The sequence below is a fragment of the Camelus ferus genome, chromosome 3 (assembly GCF_009834535.1).
Source record: "Camelus ferus isolate YT-003-E chromosome 3, BCGSAC_Cfer_1.0, whole genome shotgun sequence".
In the NCBI taxonomy this organism is placed as follows: Eukaryota; Metazoa; Chordata; class Mammalia; order Artiodactyla; family Camelidae; genus Camelus; species Camelus ferus.
Window position 1 is genome coordinate 32,391,991 of NC_045698.1, and position 24,080 is coordinate 32,416,070.

General features: G+C 41.0%; 1 long non-coding RNA gene across 1 annotated transcript; it reads left to right on the forward strand.

Moving 5' to 3' along the window:
- The first annotated feature begins 478 nt into the window (after positions 1-478).
- Positions 479-18,737, forward strand: LOC116660980. Its single transcript, XR_004316721.1, has 3 exons — positions 479-605; positions 15,837-15,842; positions 18,728-18,737. It is a non-coding gene; the product is annotated as an uncharacterized LOC116660980 (long non-coding RNA).
- Positions 18,738-24,080: the final 5,343 nt, after the last annotated feature.

Consider the following 24,080-nt stretch of genomic DNA (forward strand, 5'->3'; position numbering starts at 1 on the left):
ACACTGAAAACTCACCGCCTAGGATGGTAGCACTTTACCCTTCACGCCCTGCTTGGAAGGCACTGTCCACTGTGATGGCTCCATTTCCCACTGTGGAGCCTGATGGACTCCTAAACCTGCAGATCTTGTCCCTGTCTCTCCCCTGAGCTTCAAATTCATGTGATCAAATACTGCCAAACAAGCATCTGTTCCTTGGTGTTCCTAGGATACCTCAAATGAACTCTAACCAGTGTTCCCACCCCCACCATTCGACTCTCCTCTTGCACTCCTCTCCAAGAACCAGTGAACCCCACCATCCACCTGTTCACTCAAGCCAGAAGACAAGTCACCCCCATTCCCTCCCTGCCACTTAGTCCCCACCAATCTATAGTCAGGTCATTTCTATTCCTCTTTTTTGAGTGTCTTGAGTGCATTCAATTTTCTTTCTTTTTTTTTTTTTTAATTTGTTAAAGGATGTGTTTATTTACTTTAGCACCTTTATTGTGTGATTCCTGTGCAGTAAACTACACATATTTCAGGTGTACAAGTTGATGACTTTTGATAGATGTGCACCCCGTGAAACCACCACCACAATCATAGCTAACATTTCCATCACTCCCCAAGAGGTGCAATTTTCGAATTCCCAATCTATCCCTTCCCACCTCCTTCACCCTCTGGTAACCATAAGTTTGTTTTCTATGCCTGTGAGTCTGTTTCTGTTTTGTAGGTAAATCCATTTGTGTCCCCTTTTTCAGATTCCACATATAAGCGATATCATATGGTATTTTTCTTTCTCTGACTGCACAATTTTCTTGATCTCTCCTGTAACTTCTTTTGTTAACTTTTATGTGGTTTATATCATTATATTCCAGTGATTCTCCTTGACTATTGAATACCAGGGCCCTCTCCCCAGAACAGACATTCAGCTAGCATGTATGGGTACAGCCTTATGACTCTCAGGATTCTGGAAGTTAGGTCTGTGTTAGTAAAGAGACACTGCCTTGAGTCCCACATGCCCAGATGCAGCAACTAAAGGGTTAACTCAGGACACAGAAGACCCGTCTGCACTTTGGTCCCTACTGAATAGACTACTAGATATTTTTAATATCACCACTGGCTTGACCCCCCCACCTTTCATCATGCTAAAGCTAATGTGATCTTTCTAAAATGCAAATGTGATTTTATAAACCCCTTACTTAAAATCATTCAGTGTCTCCCAATTTATCACTCCATAAAATAAAAACTTCCTGCTTCCCTCTTTCCTCTCCAGCCTCATTTTTCACCACCACCCCTGCGATCCTTACACTCAGCGTTGGAAATACACTGGGTCATTTGCAGTCAGAGAGCAGCCTGTGCGACTCACCTCCTCTCACTTGCTTTTTCTCTCTGCCTAAGACAGCTCCACTCCCCACCTCCAACTTTCACTCTTGGCCCTCAGTCTGTTTTCACTTCTTTCAAACTCTTGTACTCCCAGTCTGGACCAGATGGTTCTTCTACATCTTCTCAGCGTCTTTGACCATCACTTACCTACCTTATCTAGCACACAGTGAGAAGGTGTATTGACCTGTCTGCTGCTTTCTCCCATCACCCTTTTCCATGCCACCAGGCCAGATTATTTCCATCACCTAGTAAGCGTTTGTCACTTAATATGCTCGGACGAAAAGTAAATTACAAATGTCTATCCGATGAAGGTGGTCTTCAAATAGTGACGTTCAAGCTAAAAATATCTTATAATTGGCATTCATAGATTCATAAAGCTAAACAACTACCCAGCAGGGGGAATATAACAAGCGAGGCTAACATCATCATCATCATCACCGTGGGCTCCAGCTCCATCACCTGCAGGAAATGGAGAAATCCCTGATTTCTATTCTGTCCCCCTTGAATTATCTATTTTCATCTTTGTGCTACTCATCTTAACTTTGGAGCAAGCAGTACCTGGATTAGAAGGTCATTTTAAGGGGCTGAAATGAAACATAAAACTGGATACTTACGTATTTATAATTTAATGTCACTAATTTGCATAACCAAAGGATCATTGCTTTGCTAAATAATTACCTTAAATAATGAGCTTCCTTAGCATATTTAAGAGTTCATTTACAGGTCATTAACTACTTGACATACAAGAAAGAGAGATACTTTAAGCTAAAGTGCTAATATTCATCACCAATAAAACTAAATCAGTGATGGAATTAAGTGTATCTATAATTATAAGTCAGTGAGGAAATAAGGTTCTTTCCAAAAGAATTGCATTCTTCTAACATGATATAAATTGCAGCGAACCTGAATTTTATTACGCACAGTTATCTGTGACATCTAACTTAATTTTTGCATCTTTATAATTGGGACCATTTCAATTCTTTATGTGTTTCCTGGTTAACTTCTGGGATACATATTTCTTAATAGGTGTAAGCTTACAGCATAGCCAATTTTCTAGTTCTTATATGCAGCAGCCGTGGAACAGTATAGCTTTCTGCAATTTATTATTTGGAATCTTTTTCCTTGAGTTTTCTGCCTTTTGCAAATCTATCCATAATTCAAGGCCAATCTTGCGTACCCTCAAGTACATGAATACTTTTTAGATCACCCAGCCATAAGTGATGTCTTCTTGCTCCAAATTCCTGCAATACTTTGTAGTTTTGGAGGACTGATTTATCATTACCACCATTTCTGGGGCTTTTTGTATAAAAAAATTGCATTCCTGAACATTACCTACACCACCAATAATCTTTCTTTGTTAATGTAATGCTTAACTTCATAAATTTAACCTGTTAAACATTAAGTGTTTAATTTTTTAAAACCTTGCAATTAAATAATATTTAAATTTTTATTAGTATTACTGAAAAAAGTGACAAAACAAAGAGTGAGTCCAGCCGCTTTGGGCTGAAGGTGACCGCAGTCTCTCTCCACTTCTTTCATCCTTTCTTCACTTCTGCTACCCAACCAGGGTGCTTTGGGGAAAGTAACAGGGAAGAGTCATCATTCATTACCATAAATAATACAACAATTATTACCATATGTAATATAATAATTTAATGAATAAGAGATCCACCATTTTCTTTCTACTTATGGGAGTTTCCACAATTTGTTGAGAGCGAAAGGGACTGTTCACATGTTAGACAAAAGGCAAGATACTAAGCTGCATATAGACATTCAAAGGGCCTCCAACAAATGCATGATTCACTTTTTAGTGTACAAAAGTTTTTAAAGTACAAGTAAGCAAATATTAACTCATAAACATATTGACTGTTCTGTAATGTTGATTAACACCTGTTTACAGGGATTGGGAATGCTATTTCAGCTTGCGTAATTCCAAGGATGAGTACTTGGAAGAGTGCACCAGCACATTTCTCATCAAAATAGCAGTGCTGAGGGCTCACTGACCACCTCATTTCTGTTCTAGGCATCTTCATTCCCAAACTCACCAGGTTGAAAACCGTCTCTCATCCCCATTACATCCACTCAGTCTCCAAAAATCGTCCTGTCTCCATCCAAAATATCTCTGCTCCCCTGCACTGCTACAATTAAGTGGGAGCCCTAATATTTTCATTTATCTCTTCAAAACACTTTTTTTCTTTTTAGCCTATGATATGTACCAGACTCTGTAACAGGTGTTCTTCAGATGCTCATCTTTCACTCTGAACAAGTGGTTCCTGCCTTAAAAGAGTTTACAATCTTTAAGAGAGTCCATATAGGGACAGTTACAATCCACGACACTGCATGATGTAATAATGGGTACATGGAAGGAAACCTCTCAGCGAGCCTTGAAAACCTCTTTGTCAAAGTGCTATCTACTCAAAAAGCCTATGGGTTCTCATTACCATAAGGACCACACATCCTCGCAGAGCATTCAGGCCCCCTGTGAAAAAAAACTAAACCATTTCTGTCTTTATTTACATATCACAAAATCACTTCACATGACTTTTATTTTCAGTCAAAACAGGTTCCCCATTAATCCCTGAATCCACTAAACCTTGGACATTTGTTAATTTTATGTCTTTCTTCCCACTGTTCCTCTTTGATTCAAATCATTCTACCCATTCCCACTGTCAGATCAGTTAGCCTTAATCCTCTTTTCTTAAAAATCTCAAAGGAAATCCTGTCTCTTCTCCGAAGCCTAATGCCAGATGCAATCTATTTCTTCCATGCTGTTTCACAGCCATTAACTCGAGTATTTCTTGTGGATTCCATCACATTCTGCTGTAGGTAACAGCACCAGGCTTGCCTCATTTCTTCCATTAGAATGGACTCTCCTCCAACTAAAATACTGTTTATATTTATTTTTGTTATCCTCCACCACCCTGAATAAGTTGGCAGCAAATATTTTTGAATGAACATATTGAGAGATACAATGTGAAAATACTGCAGTCAAAAACAGTGTTACTGTATGCTATGGACACTCCCTTCAGTGACTGCTCTTCTACCACAAGGGTACTAAACTACAAACTGAGCGTAAATAATATATCGGAACCTTGTTTTGCAAATTCACTATAACAAAATGGTGACTGTGTGCAAACAGGACCTAGAAATCCCCTCTGGAAATAAGAAGAATAACTGAACCTCAACTCGGTTGTTTGCTGTGTTCCCGAATTGGTTTTGAAAATACAGCTACCTTGATACATTTTTCTTACAACCTGTTTCTCAGGTCCAATAGTAGAGTGAGGATTTCAGCAGCACAGTGGAGATGGCAGGAGGGGGCTGATGAGGGATCATAGAGCAAGGAAGGCCGGCAGCCAGTGGGGTGGCTGGGGAAAGAAGGGGAGGGGGAAAGGCCCCAGCAGGGGAGGTCCTGAGCGCACCAAAGGCACCTCCTGGCTCATGTTACAGCCTGGCCAGGCCTGGTCAGGATTGGTGTGGTTGTTGACTTCAGAAAGGAACTGAAAAGTGGAGCATAAACCCTGAAGCCTCTCTTTCCCTTAAGGCTGTGTAGCCTCATCTCCACTGGTCCCCCTCTGCATCCTCAGTAGCCATAACCTTCCTGTTTCCACCTGAGTATGAAATTCCCAGGAGACTTACAGGGACAGAAATTTCCTTTGACGTATTAGAGGAAGCTACTTCATTCCTTCCAGTATCCACAGGACTACTTCTTTATCTGTGGCCAGAAAAAAAAGGGGGGGGGGGAGGTGAGGAAAGGATTTTTAATAAGCTAAAGTCCATTTACACAACTGGAAAAGCCCTCAGAAAACCTGGAAGGATTAGCCATGTGTTTCGTATTGTTTTGTTTTGTTTTGAAGTGACATGGGGTGAGAAGGTGGGCGGGTGGCCTCTCATTCCTTATGGAGCCAACAGAGTAAAGGAGCCCAGCTCAAAAACAACAGGGAAAGTGGGAAGGCAAGGGAGCCCTCTGAACCACGGAGAGAAATGCATTATTCAGCCCTCTAGCTGAAGGGCTCACATTCACCCTGACTCTGTCCCACGCTTATTTCTCATGCTACTTTTTATAAAGAAAATTCAGCTTTGGTTTAAATGCTTAGAAACTTACTTGGTTTTCCTCTACCCTCGGCTGCTATTATTTCTGTCAAGTCGTCTAGCTATTCAAGTCAAAAATTTACGTCTATTCGTCTGTTTTTCCTATTATTTATCCATGTAAATAAGCATTTTCTTCAGCATGACAGAAACTTCACTTTACCCACACCCCACCTCCACAACCATCCTCCAAGTCATCTGTGTTGACCTGTTTTCAAAGACGTCAATCTGGAAGGTGAGAAGGTGAAAGTTTGGCCCATGCTGGGTTGTGACATTGTTGACAAGCTGTCATCATCTTAGGATGTGCAGACAAAAAGCAGCAACGTGAGCACAGTTGAGGAATCCAGGTAACCATGATTTTCTACGTAACCACCAATAGACCTCACAGTCACAGGGAGATCAAAGTGAAAAGGTTTAACGGCAGCCACAGCGATTGGCATGTGATAAAGACGGCCGAGGCAAGGAGTCAAATATGCAGTCCAGGCTACAAGGTACCAACTTCTCATCACAACGGAACTAGCTAGTGTGTCCAGTCTGCCAAAGAAAGCCTGTAATTCATTCCTTAGCCCTTTGTTTTCCCAGAATGGGGCCCTGGGTAGAGTATGCCCTGGATACTCTAATTAATTAGACTGTTCTTTTTTTTCTGGGATTTCTAAGCCTTGCATAATTTGGCCTCCCATCAATCCAACCTTATCTCCCACAATCTCCTCCTGCCAACACCCCAAATTCAGCCATTACTTTTTTTCCCTCATGTCCCTTCAACTCACCAGGAGCCTGTCCACTCTCCTGAGGGCCCCAAATTTCTCCTTTTGCTTACAAGTTTCTCTTCCTTTGACTTCTAGGTACCAATCACCAATCCCTTATCTGTAGGCTCAAGCTAAGCTCCACCTCCTCCATGATCTCTTTGGCAGACTGTAATGTGTATTGTTAAGAGGTACTTCCCAAGGGTTTTTTTTAAATCCCCCTAATATTTTGTAAGGGCTCAGGGAGAAAGAAAATATTATTTATACTTCGAATTTCTGCAAAGTTCAGCATATAGCAAGTACACAATAAAAATTATTGAATAGACAAATTGACTTGACCACTTAATTGAACTTTCAGAGAAGAGAATGAGAAAGTTGGGGTTTGAGGAAGGCAGGCACCCATGTGTACTTCTGTTTAAAGTCATCTCACTAGCATCTTTATCATTTACACTGAGGGCTCTTTGTGTCTTCTGAGGCTAAGGCCCTGGCATTACTCCTCTGTCTCGTGTGCTTAGTCCAGTGCCTGCTACAGAGAAGACACTCAATATACCCCAGTGAACGAGCCGCTTGCCCAGTACGGAATGAATTAATAAGTGAAAAGGGCAAGATCACATCTGGGTCTGTAAGAATGCTACTCAAGCTTCTCAGGGAATTTGTTCTGTGTTGAGAATACTCCTACGGGCCCCAGAGGAACACATCCTTGGACCAACAAGGATGGTTAGATTTGAGTGCCTGGAGGAAGGAAGGGGCAGGCCCACTACTAAGCAAGGGGACCTACCCGAGGGCCCCCATGAGAGAGGAAACACGGGGTGTGCAAGCTTGAGAAGAGCATAGGTTTCTGTTAATTTTATTCTCTTCAGTGGCCTTGATTTGCGTCTTGCTTTTGCTACTATCCATTCACTTTGAATTTCCCTTTCTCGTCTCTGTTTTCTCCTTTATCTTCTCCATTCTCCCCTCTGACTCCAGTTATCCTGAAAGGCAAACTGAGGGCAACAGAGAGTGAGAGAGGCAGGAGATGCCCTGGAGGCTGAGATGCTGTATATAGAACAGGTTTTGCCCATGAGTCAGGGCTGAAATTAGGGCTTGTTCTAACGGGATGTAGTAAGCAACTTGAAGCATTTCACTGCATTTTAATCTCTTTAAAAAGCTAAGAAGCTACTGTGCTGTAGGTTCTCTGCCGGGCACTAGGTGGATACAAAGGGGAAGATGCCTCAGTCCGTACCCTGTAGGAAAGTTTCAGTAAGAGTGATGTTGATGCCGATGGTGATGTTATTGACACAACATGCAAGGCACTCTTCTTACTTCACTTCATACTTACAATAACCTTTGAGGCTGACAGCATTATTATCCCCATTTTACATATAGGAACACTGAAGCAGAAAGGCATAGGGGTTTGTCCAAGGTCGCCTTTCAGTGAAGGGTGGAACCAAGGCCACCCAGCTCAGGCTCAGGCTCTTAACCGCCCTGTGATTTTGTCTCCTTCACCCCCTGATCAGCCCAGTTCCAAGCACAGGATCAACATGCCAAAATGTTTGCTGAACTAAATCGCTTTGTACACGGTGTTTATGAAACCTATGCCCTTTGAACTAACTCTGGCATTTATAATGGCCCAGAAAAAGACCTTCATCGGTGAGAGGATCTTTACAGAAAACGAGCAGAACAGCTGCTCACACAAATGCTACACACAAGACTTAGATCGAGAGTGTTGCCAACAAGTTCAGCAGAATCCGTTAAACTTCTGCTCCAGAAGCACGTGAGGTCAGGTCCAGCGCCCTATCACCTGCCCGGGCTGCGGACGCTAAATAATGCTCCTCTCACTGGAATGTTGAGTGCGGCATCTCCAAGGAGAGCTGTTGGGACAGGCTATATTCTGAAAATACATCAGAACAAAATTCAGAAATTGTCGCAACAATTCACATCTCCTGGAATAAATGAACTTGAGAATCCTCAGGACTATAAAGCCTTGGAACGGTGTCAGATTTATGAGGGCCAAAGCAAAACACAGAAAATGCAGCGTGTCATAGGGTTCAGATACCCATGCAGGAAGTAAATTTGTTGTCAAGAGGTACGACTTCCATCCAAAGCATTTTCTCATGAAGTTGTTGGTCAGTTGTGGAGGGAACCATGGATTACAAAGATTTTTCTGAATCGTTTTTTTATTGATTCATTAAGGCATTCAAGATGTATATTGGCCGCCACTCATGTGCAGTTACCACGCAAGGAGTTAGGAATACAGAGATGAAACGCAATGAAGTGCTCATCTATTCCTGAGGCCGGGGACGGTTTTGTTTTTGTTCACTTCTGTGCCAGGCCTGAGCATTCTGGCCTTGAGATCTGCTCTGCATTCTTCCACGCCTCCACGCTGCAGGGGAGCTGCGCCTCCGGCATTTCTCCTGCTCCTGCACAGGCTGCCTTCCAGCTGGACTTGGCCGATGGGAAGCACTAAGAGGAGACTGGAGAACAGGAGAAGGGAGAAGACAGGCTATTTCTCCCTCCCTTTGCTCCTCCAGTGGCCTCTCCAGCAGAAGCCGTTTCTCCTGCATGGCTCCAGCTAGCTCCTGCAGGACAGGCTAGCTGGCAGGACTGACTGCTGGACTGTTCGGATTCACATCTCCTCAATCACCTGAGTAGCCAATACCCTGCACTGAAATCCCTCTGTTGTGAACACTCAAGCTGCTTTCTATTTCAGACCTCGACTAATAAAAATGCAGTATTCCCCCAAGTGTTGAACAAGCCTCACACATATTTATTGCTCATATATGTTAAATGAACCAAAGAAATAATGAGGGAGGACAAACAAATACTATGGATGATTATAATATATACATTAGGGATGATAAAATGGATCTGCACTATAGTAATACAAAAGAAAGAGAAGTTCTTGGTGTGTTGGAGAGTTTAGGGAAATTGAATTTTGGAGGAGAAATGCTCAGGCTGACAGTAGGGAATGTGCTTTCTAAGAATCAGGAAACACAAGGAGATGAGAAAGAGAAAGGCAAGAGTGTTCAGGGATCAACTTAATATTGTTTCATGGGTTGGACATAAGATTACTGTCTGAGAACTGTGGAAATTGAATTAAAAGATGATCAGCTCTAGACTACAAGGGCCTCATGTCCAAACAGGAGTCCAGATTTATCCTGCAGCATCAATGAAAAAGTGCAAGCAAGGCAATTACATAAACACCAACACAAATGTGCTCCCCATGGCAGACCATTCCAAAGCTGAAGCCAGTCCAGCAGTCTATGATTACTTAATTTCTACCTTCTTTTGTTTGTCTGTTTCTGTTACAAGAAGCAACTGCTGCTGAAATGTTTCATGGAGTTAGAAACGATTTTCAGGGACAGAGGATGCTTCAGTCTGAGGTGCTGTTGTGGATACTGATTAGCTGAGTCCCCTCAGGGTCGGAGCTGCTCCGTGACAATAAACATCAGGCGCCTTCTGTTTTGTTTTTAACCACTGAGGCGTCATCTTATAATGTCAGAGGTGTGCTCTTCACCACCTGCCAGATGGCTGCAATGTGCCAACTGCCTAAAACTCCACGACAACTGTCACATACAGAACAGAATTATGTAGAAATCGGTAAAGAAACGGCAGGGAATCAGGAAGCTGTGGTTTTACAACCAGGTTAATCTGGAACCTTTGCAAAATATCCTAATACTTGTACCTCAGTTGCTGGAAGCAACATCTGAGCCGTTTAACTCGTGCAAAGGGAACAGTAGAAGCAAATCTTGGTGGGGGGAAGGGCATAGCTCAGTGGGACAGTGTGTGCTTAGCGTGTACTGGTTCAATTCCCCAGTACCTCTGTTAAAAAAAATTAAATTAAAATACATAAATAAACAAACCTAATTACCCCCCTCAAGACAGATAAAAAGAGCAAATCATGATGAATATATGAATCACAAAGATTCTGGGGTCCCGCCTGCTTTGAAAGGACTTTTACAAATATTTCACTGCCTCCTGACTTCTTGAACTTTAGATATGATTGGCTTAGATGCCTAGGTCAACACCTCTGTCCAAAGCCTCACTCAGATTTCTGTGGACAGCTCATGTGAGCAGGTCACCTTCACCTCCTGCATCCTGACATGCGCTGGGTTCCGTGTCATACATGCTTCTACTCACACGTGGAGCTCAGCTGTCCCCTCATTCTCCACACTCCCATCATGGCAGGTGTGGCACTGCGACACCAAGGATTTGTACGTCTGCATTAGCAAGTTCTTCGGTCCTCCCTGCCACTCTGTCACTGGGCTTCCCTCACCGGCTCCACTTCAGCTACCCAGGCCATTCTGTATCAACCCCACCAGGATACCTAACAAGGAATTTAAATGATCACATTTTCATCTTCTTAAATGGTTGCCTTTTTATTCTAGCTTATTGACCAAGTCCCATCTTAACTCCAATAAGGAAAAAATTTTTTGAACATGTTAAGGCAGCATAAGGTAAGGGGTTAATGTAAGTGACTTTATCATTGAGGATACTTCTATGGTTTAAATCTCTTTAGGTCCTTGGTCCTTGGGGATGTGATGAAAACGGACTGCCATCTCATTACTGCCAGGTTCCCTGCTCAGCCTCTGCAGACCCCTGCGCAAGTGGACCTCTGCTTGCTGACGGAAGGAGTGGGAATTCTGACTTCCACCAGTGCCCCGCTGGCTAGCAGAGGTAAGAGTGCCTTGTAACTGCTCCTTACAACCAAGTCCACAGAGGGACGTTGTCCTCGTTCCCGGGGCCAGTGATGGAAGCCCTGACTACTAGGTATCCTCTGACACCGCCCCAGCAGGGGAGTGAAGGGGACACGTCATGACTGCCAGGTGGCAACGGAAGTCTAGACTCTCCACCAGGCCTCTGCTGGTGTGGGCGGGGTGGAGTCAGTCATTTTTTGGTTTTTTGGTTATGTGTGTGTGTGTGTATGTGTGTGTTTTCTGTGATGCTTAGATAAACTAGAATCATTATTGTCTAAAAACTCTCTTTTTTTGCTAGGCTGTCCCTTTCTTGGTCCTTTGGCTCTTGTTAGGGCTTCATTTTTCCGTGTCTGTTGACATTTCTGGGTTGCTGGCTTCTTCAGCTCCAAGTCTGAAATATATCAGTGGAAAAAACAAAACAAAACAAATCAAAACCCCCCAGATAACTCATCATTATTTTGTCCCTTGGATCCTCAGTACTCTAGCGAGTTTGCCTTCTTCTGTCCGTCTTTCATAGACTTCTTACACCTTTTGCACATAGAATGTTTAGGGTGTTCAGCTGTACTTAGTTGAGGAATAGGGAAAATGTATCTACTCCATCTTCTGGGAAATAGAAATAGATTTATTTCTCATTTTTGGTGAGCTTTTTGGTTTTACTATTGCATTAACTTTCTATTTATGATCTTTACATATTCAACTATTCAATTATCATTGCTACTTTTATTTAATTACCTATTTATAGTTTGAGGTTATTAGCAATGTCATTTGGTTGCAAGTATTTTACCAGCTTTTCGATGGACTTTTAATTTTACCTGTAATGTTGAAATGTAGATGTTTGAATATTTATGGAGTTAAATCCATTGATGGCTTTCCCTTACATAAGACATAAACAGTCTTTCTCCATCCAAATATCAGATAAATATTTGTACACAATTTCTTTTAGAGTTTTTTTAATGACGTCATTTTCTTTTACTTTTCATGCTTTTATCCACCTCAAATTAATATTTTTCTATAAACTTAGAGGACAAATTCTTCAAACTATGTTTTTAGGGGAAGAATTTTTGACTGCGTTGAAGACTTGGAAATATTCCCAAATATTCTCAATTTCAGTACAGAATCTTGCTGCAAAAACAACAGACTGTATCATTTATTTTCTCCATGGATGAGCAGTGCCAGTCCATCCTAACGGTGTGTCTGCACTCACCGTGCTCATGTGGAGGGTGATGGGAGGGGAACTCTGCCTGCATTGTCATGCCTGGGAAGATGGCCAGGCTGAAAAGCGTGTGTGGGTGGTGAAGGATTCCTGGACTGGTCTGTCAGAGGATGTTGGTGGAACCATCTGACCAGGCCTTCTATCGTTTAACACAGCATTGCAAGCTCAGCAAGAGAAATTAGCTCAGCTGAAACACTAATGAGGTTAACACTTCAAGCATCTTGACTCAAATTTAGGTAAGGCTGGAAAGACAAACAAGTGTATCATGGCTCCTTCACAAATGTTTCCCTCAGAAATATTAGTCTTTGTTAGGTGCTCTTGGCCCCAGTCAAGGTCATTTCTTGCCCCTGTTTTGGAGGCCAGGGGACTCTGTAATCATGTCCCAGGGCACAAAGGGGCCAGAGTACACGGTGCTGCCACCTTGAGACACCAGGAAGGGATTCTGTGGTAGAGGGCACACTGCTAAAAACACGTCCTTTAGTGCTCTCTGCCATTGTTCCATTGGCATGTGTGTGTTTGTTTACTCTTTTTTTTTGTATCTTTTTAAATTAAAGTATAGTCAGTCACAACGTGTCAGTTTCTGGTCTTTGTTGTTTTCTTCTGGTTTGGTTTTGTTTTTTGGTCTGAGCTTCTAAGTCTAAATCAAAGCCATAGACTGAATAGAATAATAATTCTTCTCTGTTTAATGCAGCTGAGAGAGAACTCCTAATGCTATATTAATTAGGGTAACTCAGAAATGAAGTAAAAAAAAAAAAAAAAAAGAATCCCGCTGCTGAGGTGAGAACAGCAGTTGCATTACTGCTAAACATGACAATTACAAAGACTGCATAGAAACATGGAAGATATTTTGGGGATAAACTAAGTGAAAAAAAAAAAGCAAGATGAGAAACAGGATGCTCACCATCTTAGGGAATAAATACAAATTATAGCAGTAGTAGCTTCAGGTGTTTTCTTCCCCTCGGTCCTATGTACTGTTGCATATTTATGAGATATCACCAAATCACATTTTGATTAATTAAGGAAGAGGACTGATCTAAAAGCAGGAGCTTGCTGGGTGCATTTTGCTGCTGGGTCCCTGGACTGACATAGTGACTTTACCGTAAGGCTCCCGTTGGCTAGTTCTACAGCCATAAAATTGTATTATTGATCGTCACCTCATCACTGCTTGTATTTTTTATTGCTATGCAGCCCAAAAGTAGATTAAAAATAACTCAAATGTTACAGCATTTTATAAATTTGTATAAGCAATGCCCAGATAGAGGAGAGTATGAGATACAGTGTCTCCTACTCTCCCAGAGTAGCCCCACTGCTGCTTCTCTGAGCCGTGAGAGGGACGTTTAAAACCAGTGGGACCAGGCAGTTCCCGCAGAACAGGTTTGTTTCCTTGGGGCTGTGCTTTTCACGGAGGCCCTTTGCCAGGAAGCCCAGACCCAGAATTTCTTTAGGGACAGCTAGAGCCTTCAACCATGCCAAGAATTACTTGGGAAGAAAACCCCAGAAGCATTCCGTTCTCCCGAGGAGGGGTTTGGGTGCAGATTGAGGCAGATCTATGACTGTGTGTGTGACTTCAGGGCAAGTGAGCTTCATGCTTCACAGTAGCAGTGAGCAAAGCCTGAGAGTTATTTGCAAGCTGAGAACAGAAACTCACATAGTTACAAGATGATAAAAAAAAAAAGAAAAGAAAAGAAACTGTATAAGCAATACGTGAAAAATGAAAGAACACAGGTGCTGGCCCAAACAAACACACACACACTCACACACCCACCCCCCTCAGGGGCTGGGTGCTGTTAAAAACTCTGGCAAAGACAAGAGAAAAGCCCTCTGGCTTTTTCAGCAAGTGTGAAGCTAGAGAGATCCTGGCCGGACTAATCTAATTGTCCTCCCAGCCCTTCGACTCTCCCCAGAAGCTCCTCGATAAAATTGTTTGATTCTTCCCCCACTCAGCACACACACAAAAAGTCCTCTGGAGCCAGAAGAGGGAAAAACAATGAATAAAAGAAAACAGAACGGAAAGTAAAGAGAAATTAGCCTCATAATAGGTCCTAGTCATGCCCTCCATGACTCTGGGTAGAGAATATTGATCAATTTTCTCTCAAAAACGACTAAACTACTCAAACTTTTCTAGTAGCCCGTGAAAATGTGCTAGAGAGAATCCTAAACGTGGGGACTGTGTATTAGTTTTATATTTTTCCAGCAGATCCTTTTATTTGTTTTAAGAGTTGGTTAGGGATGGTAACAAAATTCTAGAAAAGTTGTGAATATTGGGGTGCAAACTGACATGTCACTGAACTGGTGATCAGAGAGTACCAGGTAGCCCTTAGAGAGGGAAGGGGAGTCAGGAGATTGCATCTCCTCAGTCCTGTGCCTGATCTTGGTGCTCTGGGCTGTATTATTATCATCACAGATAAAATAAGAGGCTCACAGACTTGCCCAAGGCCACACAGCCAGGACAACTCAGCTTGGAATTACAGCACAAGCGCTTTGCTCCCCTCCAGTCCTGTTTAATGTGTTTATACTCACATTTTCTCAGTTGCTTCCACAGGCCCCCCCACCCCAAGACCACTGAGGTGCCATTGCTCCAGGCACTAACCGGGAGGGGGCGAGTCCTCCGGGAACACTCAGCGGGCACCAATGAGAGAACAGAGCAAATTCGCACCTCCGTGCTGTGTCAGCCTCCGCTGAGGTCATTTTAACTCTAGAGCTGCACCTTTCTTCTCTGTTCCCTGATGGGTCATTTACATGGCAGATCAGTGCCTCCTATTAAAAATCTGCACACATATTTTTCCAGTCAAACTACACTATGTATTTTTAGTTTAGAAAAATGAAAAGAGTAATGTAAATTTTCCAGACTAGCATTTCTCCAGGACACATTTACCTAACCTGTTTTTTCCCCCTGCTTGCCTCACTGTTTTCCATATTACACTAATCCTTAAATGCCAGCAGTATCCTGGTGTATGTCACTATGCACCTGACACTTGCCTCTTCTGGGGACATTCTGTTTGCGTGCTCTTGTGTTATTTCACTGTTGTTAGCTCTATCAGATTCTGCAAATGTTAATGTATCCGTCACAGGAACATTCAAATCGTAAAAAGAAATATTGGAAACTGGAAGCTTCAAAGTAATCATAGAGCTTACTTCTCTTATAACCTTCTTTCAGTTTTAAAAGCATTCACATTTTTATTGGCTGATTGCGTCTTGCAAAGAGAGGGGATACAAGCAAAAGAAATGATGACATTTTTTAAAAGGTTTTATCTCTGCAGCTTCTCCTACTCCTACTTTTCTTTCTTTCTTCTCTTCTTTTTATTTCCCCTAACAAGGTATTATTTGTAGTATGTTGAAAATGTATTATTTGCAGTGCATTGAAAAAGAAAAGTTGAAAAATGGGTATGGTTTCATAAGATTGATTTTTTTCTCACCTAGGGTTACATGAATATCTAATACAGTGGCATTCTTTATATTTATCATTTTCTTAGCCATTAGCTTAGAAAAAACTATGGCTACATTCCTATTTTAAAACGCATTATGGTTGTTCTCCTGAACAGAGTGAAACCGGGGAAAGCGTTCTTTTCACAAAGCAAAAACTTCCTGAGACTAAGCCTGGTTTGGATGAATGTGTGTGTGTGTGTACGCCCATCATTCCCGAGCTGAGCTGTTCATAACCTGTGCCCCTGCAGAGACCTCCCTTGGTTGCTGTGTGGGCACATGTCTTTGTATGGCTTTGAGAGTTTGAGGTGGTGAGCACACAAAGGAAACATTAAGAGAATGGTGGCAAGTGGATGAGCTATGCAACCCATTTTTGAAAGGGAAAAGAATAGAAGAAGGTTTCACAGTCAGCATCTACAGTGGACAGAGTCCTAAGTCACTCTGAAGATGACTATTGAATTTAACATGCTTGGCATGGAGCACGTTAAAAAGGACTGGGTCCAGGATTTTCTCCATAAGCATCTTTACTGTAGATATATTTGCTGTAAAGGATAAAATAACAACAACAACAAAAATTAAAATGGAACTTTAAAAAGAACATATTGGAACGTGAAAAGTGAATAACAACGTTTAAGACTTTATGGCAAAATGCAAAATATTTGCATATATTTCAAATGTGTGTAGATTCATGGCAATACTATGCAAATAACTGATTTTATTTTGTGGTTTGTACCTAAGCACTTGTCTTCCAAGTCTTTTTGTTCATTCATAGTATTTTACACTTTTCTTTTTTTGCTTGCTGATTCGTCCCCTTGTTCAGCACCACACTTTTTCTTTTTTGTTTAAAGTTCTTCCTTCATTAAGAGAGGTACCCATTTTGAAACGCTAGGATGCACATTTGGAACTAAGCTTTGTGAAGACCTCTACCCTGTTGTCTTTTCTTGGCACGTTATCATATGTCTGTTGATGGGCATTTCAAAGTCCTATGGGAAATGTGTGTTCAACTCTGAGCCTTCAAATCCACCAAAGGATTTGCAAACTGATGTTATTATTTTCTTGTAAGGTGTGCAATCTGGCTTTACATTGTCTTATTTCATACTTCCCACAAGTTTTATCAGCGTGTTTCCTATCAAATTTATATATGTGGTGGTTACCCACTATTTTAAGACCACCATGTCTACTCATCACTGCATAGGCCATTATGAGGGCTAAGATTTAAGCAATATAAAAACAGGAGTACTGTGACAATCAAGAAAGGAATCCAAACTGTCAAACAGCTACTTTATCTTTTACAGTATAAAACTGCCTTATGGCAATTAGTTATGCAGTGAAAATGTTTGCAGACAAAATGTCTACAGCAAAGAAATTTACAGTGAAAGAACCTAGAACCAAAAATAGTAACAGATTATAACAAATAACAAAAGCCCTTAAAGAGTTAATTTTCTCCCTAAGCAAAATAGATTTCTTGCACTATTGCATTTGCTCACAAGTATTCCATGTTGGAATTATGGAAACGCTGGCCTGTTCTACGGAACTAAGATGAGCCGAAACGATGACATCTTTCTGCTGGTTTTTCCTTCATGTAATAATGACCTTTCACATTTTGCAGGTAGAGTGGTGGCAGTAAGCTTTGTCTCTTTGCCTCGCTTGTGTTTATTTACTTGAAATGATATTTATCTCTTGTTTCTCAGTTTTATTTATTATTACAGTAAAAAAACAAGGAGGTGTTTTACCCAAGTGAACTAAAGGTTTTTGGGGTCCTTAACAACTTTGAACATGTTGAAGTGAAACCAAACGTCTGAGAATTGCTGTTCTGAATTTCTTCCACCCTTGTTTAATCTCCTCTTTCTGTAATTGACCTATGGGTGGCTAAATCTTATTTATGGTGTACACTTCACATTTTTCTATTTTGTCCACAAACCCCAACTCTCTTCGTATGCCTGGGCTCCGCAGGTGTGTGGAACAGACCCACAGAGGTAACCAACTCAGTTTTGCTGTGGGGAAACAAGAAACCAGGAGAAAAAGGAAAAAGTAAGAAGAGATCACGTAATAAGAGCACAGGTGTGTAATGGGTGTGTTCAGTAGATGTGGGCCGTGCTCCTCTCACCAGGGGAGCAGATTAACGCTCCTTTGTCTGTAAAATGAAAGAGGAGATCAGTTGCTTTCAAAGCACATTCATTCTCCAGGGCTTTAGATCCTGAAGATGTGCTGATGTTTCCAGTTGGAAATGAGAGACCGGGGCGGGTAGATTTCCTCCTGTTTCAACCATGACAACACCACTTCCAGATCATCTTATAGATCAGAATTTGGGATAAGATTTCCGTTTGATAAAAAGGAGTTTACACTAAAAAGCTTGGAAACCCCTGGACTAGATGATTTCTGAAGGACCTTCCAGCTCTAACTTGACAGAAAAGCAGGGATCCCATTTGGAAAATATGTCTGCTTCAACAAAGACAATAATAATTTTAGGTTTTGTTCTAAACCTTATGAGTTGGGGAGATTATCTCAAATGAATTTGAGATGGAAACTGTACGCAGATTCTAAGTGAAAAGGTGGTGGAGAGAATTTTCCTATGTTCTACTAGTGATCCTTGTGGCTTGGACATATGAACACAACCCTCCAACCAATACTTGTTTACACTTTCTGTAATGGGGCCCCAAACTTCAGAGAAGCACCTTTACCTTGATCTGATAGAACATGATTGATTAGAAAATCCAGGAACCTGTCAGAGGAGTTTCTTTACTCCACCAGAGTTTATGGAACATTTGCCTTGCAGTTGAGGTAAGGGGAAAAAAAAAAAAAAGGAGAAGAATTGCAAGATGTAAATAACTATTGAAGTGGAGGACTTTTTATAGATGAATCAGAGCAATAAAATATTTCAATGAAGTGACTTTTTTTTTTCAACTTCAAGAAATCTTTCTTGTATGTTCTGTTTTCTTCTCCTCAGCTTAGTAAATATTTAGACAAGAGACTTTCTGGCATTGACAACTTAAATGTTGGAGCCTAAAAATGTGAACCAACCTGTGTGAGTTTACTAACAAAAGGCACAATAGAAGAGACAAAATCCTTTGATGCGAGGATTTTGACTCATCACCTGAGTCCTTGGTTTTACTTCCAGAGGATGAATTGCTACTGTGTTAACCAACTATGCCAATACTAGGATTGGCTTAGGAATATGTTTACAATACAAAATATTTCCTGAAGGAACACGTCTCTTGGGAAGAGAGAGCATTTCTGGTTTCATCTCTGGACCCCCTTCCACCCCAAGAATTCACCTCCCCCTACCCTCCACCCTCTGCACCCTTCTGTTATCATTGGCCTCTTATGCATTGTAAGTCAGAGAGTTTCAAGTAAATGATAATTACCATTTTCACGAGAGGGAGGTTGTGATTTTTCACTTCCATCTTACAGTTTTACCTGTACTTTGAAAAGCTCTATCATTCTCTACTGTTTAAAACACGGCCCTACTGTCTTAAGTTCTCCTAGGAAGGAGGCAAAATGTGCTCATTTCAATTCCAGATAAAATAGTGTTTGAATTCAATTTCTCTGGATTTTGGAAATTGCTATTCAAACTTCTCTGGGACCTTTTAAAAAAAACAGTGGCACTTTTGTTAAAAATGAAATCACAAGGCTTAAAATCTGTAATGAACAACTGTTTGCTATCAACGTAAGAGTCGTTTCCCATCAGTTAGAGCTCTGTCACTTTCAAGCTGTGTTTCCCAGTGTAGCTCCCTATAAATTTATGACATGCTCGAGTTTTGATTTTCTTCTCACGTAATGAGTACTCAATTTTTCACTTGGATCATGAAAAAAAAAACTTGAAAGATAAACGACATTATGCAATTCAGGTACTACATCGTTTGCTGCTCCACAGGAACTATGAATGAGTTACTCATGTTGTGCAATTATTAATGACCTTACTGTGATTGCCTTGATGAAAGTCATGCTCTCCTACTTAGTTATTTCGGGGGTCTTTTGGGAGTTTTTTTTTGGTTTCTTTGGACCAGTTCTGTACTGAAGTAAATTAGCAAATTTATGTCTGCAACTTCAGCTCTAAGTTACATATAACCCATTTTTATGTGCTTATCTGGGAACGATCCATTATTGACTCAGTTTGGAGCAGACATAATGTACTAATCTTAGTCATCAGAAATATGCCCTACTTAGAGAAATTTTCCATTCACTTTATTTCTCAAATACGCAGACCGCTTTGAACAGTTGTTATCTACAAACAACAGAGAGAGGTGATTTCACACTCTAAGAATTTATTATAAGTCCCTGGAGAATTTGACAGATCCTTGTGCTTCTAACTTTTCTGCCTGAAGTAAATTTCAGCATAAACTCTTACATGATTAAATGAGCTTCACCCGACAATTTACTTGCATGGTTTGAAGATCTACAGCAAAGCTGATGGTTGTATTTGGGAGGAAAACATATGGCCCCTGCTGCTGGTCTGACACAAAACCAAGCAAAATGACTTCGAGTTTTCCAAATGCTTATTGACATCTAGATTTAGAATAGTTATGAAGTATTGCTTCCTTGTTCTACCTTTAGCTTAATTTCTTACTTTTACTTTCTCTCTCCCCCTTTCCTTCTCAGCCACATAAACCTCATCTCCCTTTTGGTCAATCTGTTGTTATTCATGTACAACATTTCTGTGGGTGACCTCAAGACCTTCTGGAACTGGATACTATCCACTTCTTTTCACACTGCTCTTCTTCCTTATTATTCTAAAGAAATGTCATGAAGGAATGAAAAGGCCAGATTTATCTGACTCAGTATTCTACCATCTGCAAAGATTGTCAGGACTCTATCAGAAAAACATCATAACTCTTTGTGGGAAAAAAAAGGGGGGGGAAGTATTTCTTGTTCTATAGTATTTATTTTAGTTTGATTTTATTGTATTAGTTTGCTCCGGCTGCTGTAGCGAAATACCCCAGACCTGGGCGGCTTCAACAACAGAAATCTACTTCCTTACTCTTCTGGAGACTAGAAGTCTGAGATCAAGATGTTGGCAGGTTTGGTTTCTTTTGAGGTCTCTCTCTTTGGCTTGCAGATAGCAGCTTTTCACAGTGGTCACGCGTGGCCTTGCCTCTGGGTACATGCACCCCTAATGCTTCTCTGTGTCCAAATCTCCTCTTCTTATAAGGACACCAGTCATATTGTATTAGGGCCCATTCTAATGGCCTCCTTTTAACTTAATCACCTCTTTAAAGGCCCTATCTCCAAACTCAGTCTCATTTAAAAAAAAAGGGGGGGGGGTGGTTTCAATATATGAATTTTGCAGGAACACAGTTTAGCCCCAAACACCTGTGTTTTCATAGAACCCTCCTTGGGTAGCCACAATAGATCTGTCCTGGCATGATCTGGTTTTCTATCCACTTAATCATGAAAATGCTCTTTAGTTTTCTCATCATATCTGAGATGCGATGAGTGGCATTATTATTGGGAATTAGAAGAGTTTTTCTCTTTGCCTTAGGATGGATTAATATCCTTATGTATCCTAGAGGGCACTGTAGGTGCCATGTTACTGTTTTGATTTGTTTTGATTTACTTTAAATACTGTGTTATTTTGCAATGAAGTTAACTCAAGAGCAAGGACTGCTAAAGGTCAAGTTTTAAAGACTTGTCATCTAGCTTCTATGTTTGGAAAGGAAGATCCACACTTAACCAGAGGGAGAAGCTAGATTGGAAGCAGCTATCAGCAATTTGGTGGTGTATAAGTTAGGGCCCTCCAGAGAGACAGAACCGATAGGAAATATATCTTTATAGTTACCTACCTCTCTATCTATCTATCTACTATCTATCTATCTATCTATCTATCTATCTATCTATCTATCTATCTATCTATCTATCATCGACCTATCTTAAGGAATTGGCTCATCTAATTGTGGGGGCTGGCAAGTCCAAAATCTGCAAGGTAGGCTGGCAGGCTGGTGACCCAGGGAAGAGTTGGTGTTGTGGTATTGCATCCAAAGGCAGTATTACTTTCTCTTCCAAGAGGCCAGTCTTCGCTCTTAAGGCCTTCAGTTGATTGGATGGGGCCCATTCACATTATGGAGGGTAACCCTCCTTACTCAAAATCTATTGATTTAAATGTTAATCAGATCCAAAAATATTCACAGCAACACCTAAAGTAGTGTTTGGCCAAACAACCATGTACCTTCGCCTAGCCAAGTTGACATATAAAATTAACTGTCATGGGTAGATTTTAAAACACAGTAGTAACAACTCATTGTGACACTAAGTTCAAGAGCATGGTTGATGTTCTTGCTCTAAGTTAACCACTCTTAGGCATCCAACAAAGGCAGTGTTGTCAACTGATCTGTCAGAAAGCCACGTTACTGTGGAAACGGTCAGCGTTATAATGTCTTTTCCACACGCACCAGCTACATAATACGTGTAAGAAGGCCACCCAAAGCATCACTACATGTTGTGAATGTTTGCCTTCTTGGAGGCACAAAACTATGCAACATTGCCTCTTGCCATTAGTTTGGCTTTTGGAATCCACTGTGTATCACTGAAGACATGATTCTACGTTGACATCATTTTTCGGCAGTGATTCACATTTGGGAGGTGGGAGCTTCTTGAACTCTTTCTTCAAATGAAATTTGGAAGCAAAAACAAATGAACAATGAAATGGAGTGATAAGAATGGGTGAGTGCCAGTGGATTCTTCACTTCTGCCCCCCAATCCCCCAACCCATCGACTTAACATCATATTTTAAATATCAGGAAAGGCCTTGTTTCTCCATAGTTCACATACTGGTGATATCACATCTTCAGAATACACTCCAAACTATGAGAAAATTTTCTCTAACCTGACATAGCTCTCATAAATCCTCTGCTTTATAACTAGTGCTTTATTATTTCAGCCCTTGTGGTGGCCTCATTGGTTCTAATGTATTATTTTATTCTTCAGTAAGCTCAATTATGTGCCTTTTGAGGCCATAACACTTTTGGGGTGGGGAGGGGAGGTATTCAGGTTTATTTATTCTTATTTACTTTTTTTTAATGGAGGTACTGGGGATTGAACCCAGGACCACATGCATGCTGAGCAGAGCTCTACCACGGGGCTATCCCCTCCTCCTATAACACATTGTGTTTGTGAAGAGACTCTGACTCCAAAGAGGAGGCCGCATAGCCTGCAGGTCTTCTCCCTGTGACTGAAGGGGAGGGGCAGTTCCAGGGAGAAAGGATAGGAAGAGAAATGACAGGCAGGACAAAGGTGGTGGCTGTCTGCATTGGTAACACTGAGTCAGACTAGCTTAATTTATAACTGGTAGCCTGTCTTTAAGAAAGTAGAGGGTATTTCACGAAGTATTTTAGAGAAGTATTTAGAAAGTATTTCAGAAATACTTTAGAGCAGTGTTTTAGAAAGCTTCCAAATAGATTGGTTCACTTTTTTTTTAAGTTCCAGCAGACATATGAGTAAAAGTCAGTTTTGAGAAAATTTTATTTACATAAAACTCAAAGAATACTGATTAAATAATGCATTTATTTACATGGCTATTTTATAATAATCTGTGGAAAAATCTGGGTGTTGCTAATGCCTGCCCTGAATATGGTCTGATCTGAGAACACAGGTTAAGGTTTACATAAAATTTCTTGCCACTCATGAAAGCCACATTTCTCAGACTATTTGCTGAAGGGCTCTGGGTACCCCCCGGGAACTCACAGGGTCACAGCAGGATATTTCAGGTTTTAAAGGAAGACTTCATATCTGTCAAACAGAGGCAACTTACTAACTGAAGGACATTCACAGTTTCAACATTAAATTGTACTACATGCCTCTTAATGATGTCTTATCTGAGAAGCTGAGTTTTCTGAAGCTGTAGTGGTAAAAAGCACGTAGCATGCAGAAATCAGTGTAAAAGAGGAAATAGAGGTTGCAATGTCCAATCTGACTCCAAGATTTGAGAAGAAGTGCGGTGCCCAAGAGGCACATGCATCCAATCCAGTAGGATGTAACTGTGGTCATTTAAGGATGGAAATAAAACCAAGATTTTCTCCCAGTTTATGTGTGTGTATGTGTGTGTGCATTTAAATTGCTACTAAGTTGCTGGAACAAAAATATTTGTTAATTTGTTTGGACTAAAGTACTTTAAAATTATTAGATCATTCTTTTGGCCTTGTTGTTGCCATGAAAAAAAATTATACTGGGGCACCAGGAGCTGAGAAAGTTTGCAAACCTTTATGCTGGGGATTATGGATGCATTTGGTATCTGCTACCAACTGAAGAACGGGTTTTAAATTATTTTAAATCTGTAGTTTTTCACAGGTAATTGTGTATGAAATAAAGAAAGTGAATGAGAGAAAAAGAGAGAGAGGAATTTTGCATACATTTTGGCTGTTTTCTGTTTATTCAGTTTTTTAAAAGGACTATTTAAACTTAAAAAAGCATAGCGATGTTTGAGCTCCCCTCAAAATCTCCTGCCCATTCCTGACAGAGTTCACCCCACCTGGGCAAAAATGGTGTCACCATAAAATCAGAGACCTAAGCGGCATCCTTTAGTCCTTCCTCTGTTACCCGCCACTGTGACTCTGTCACTGAGTCTTGCTGCTTCTCGCTTCCATGCAC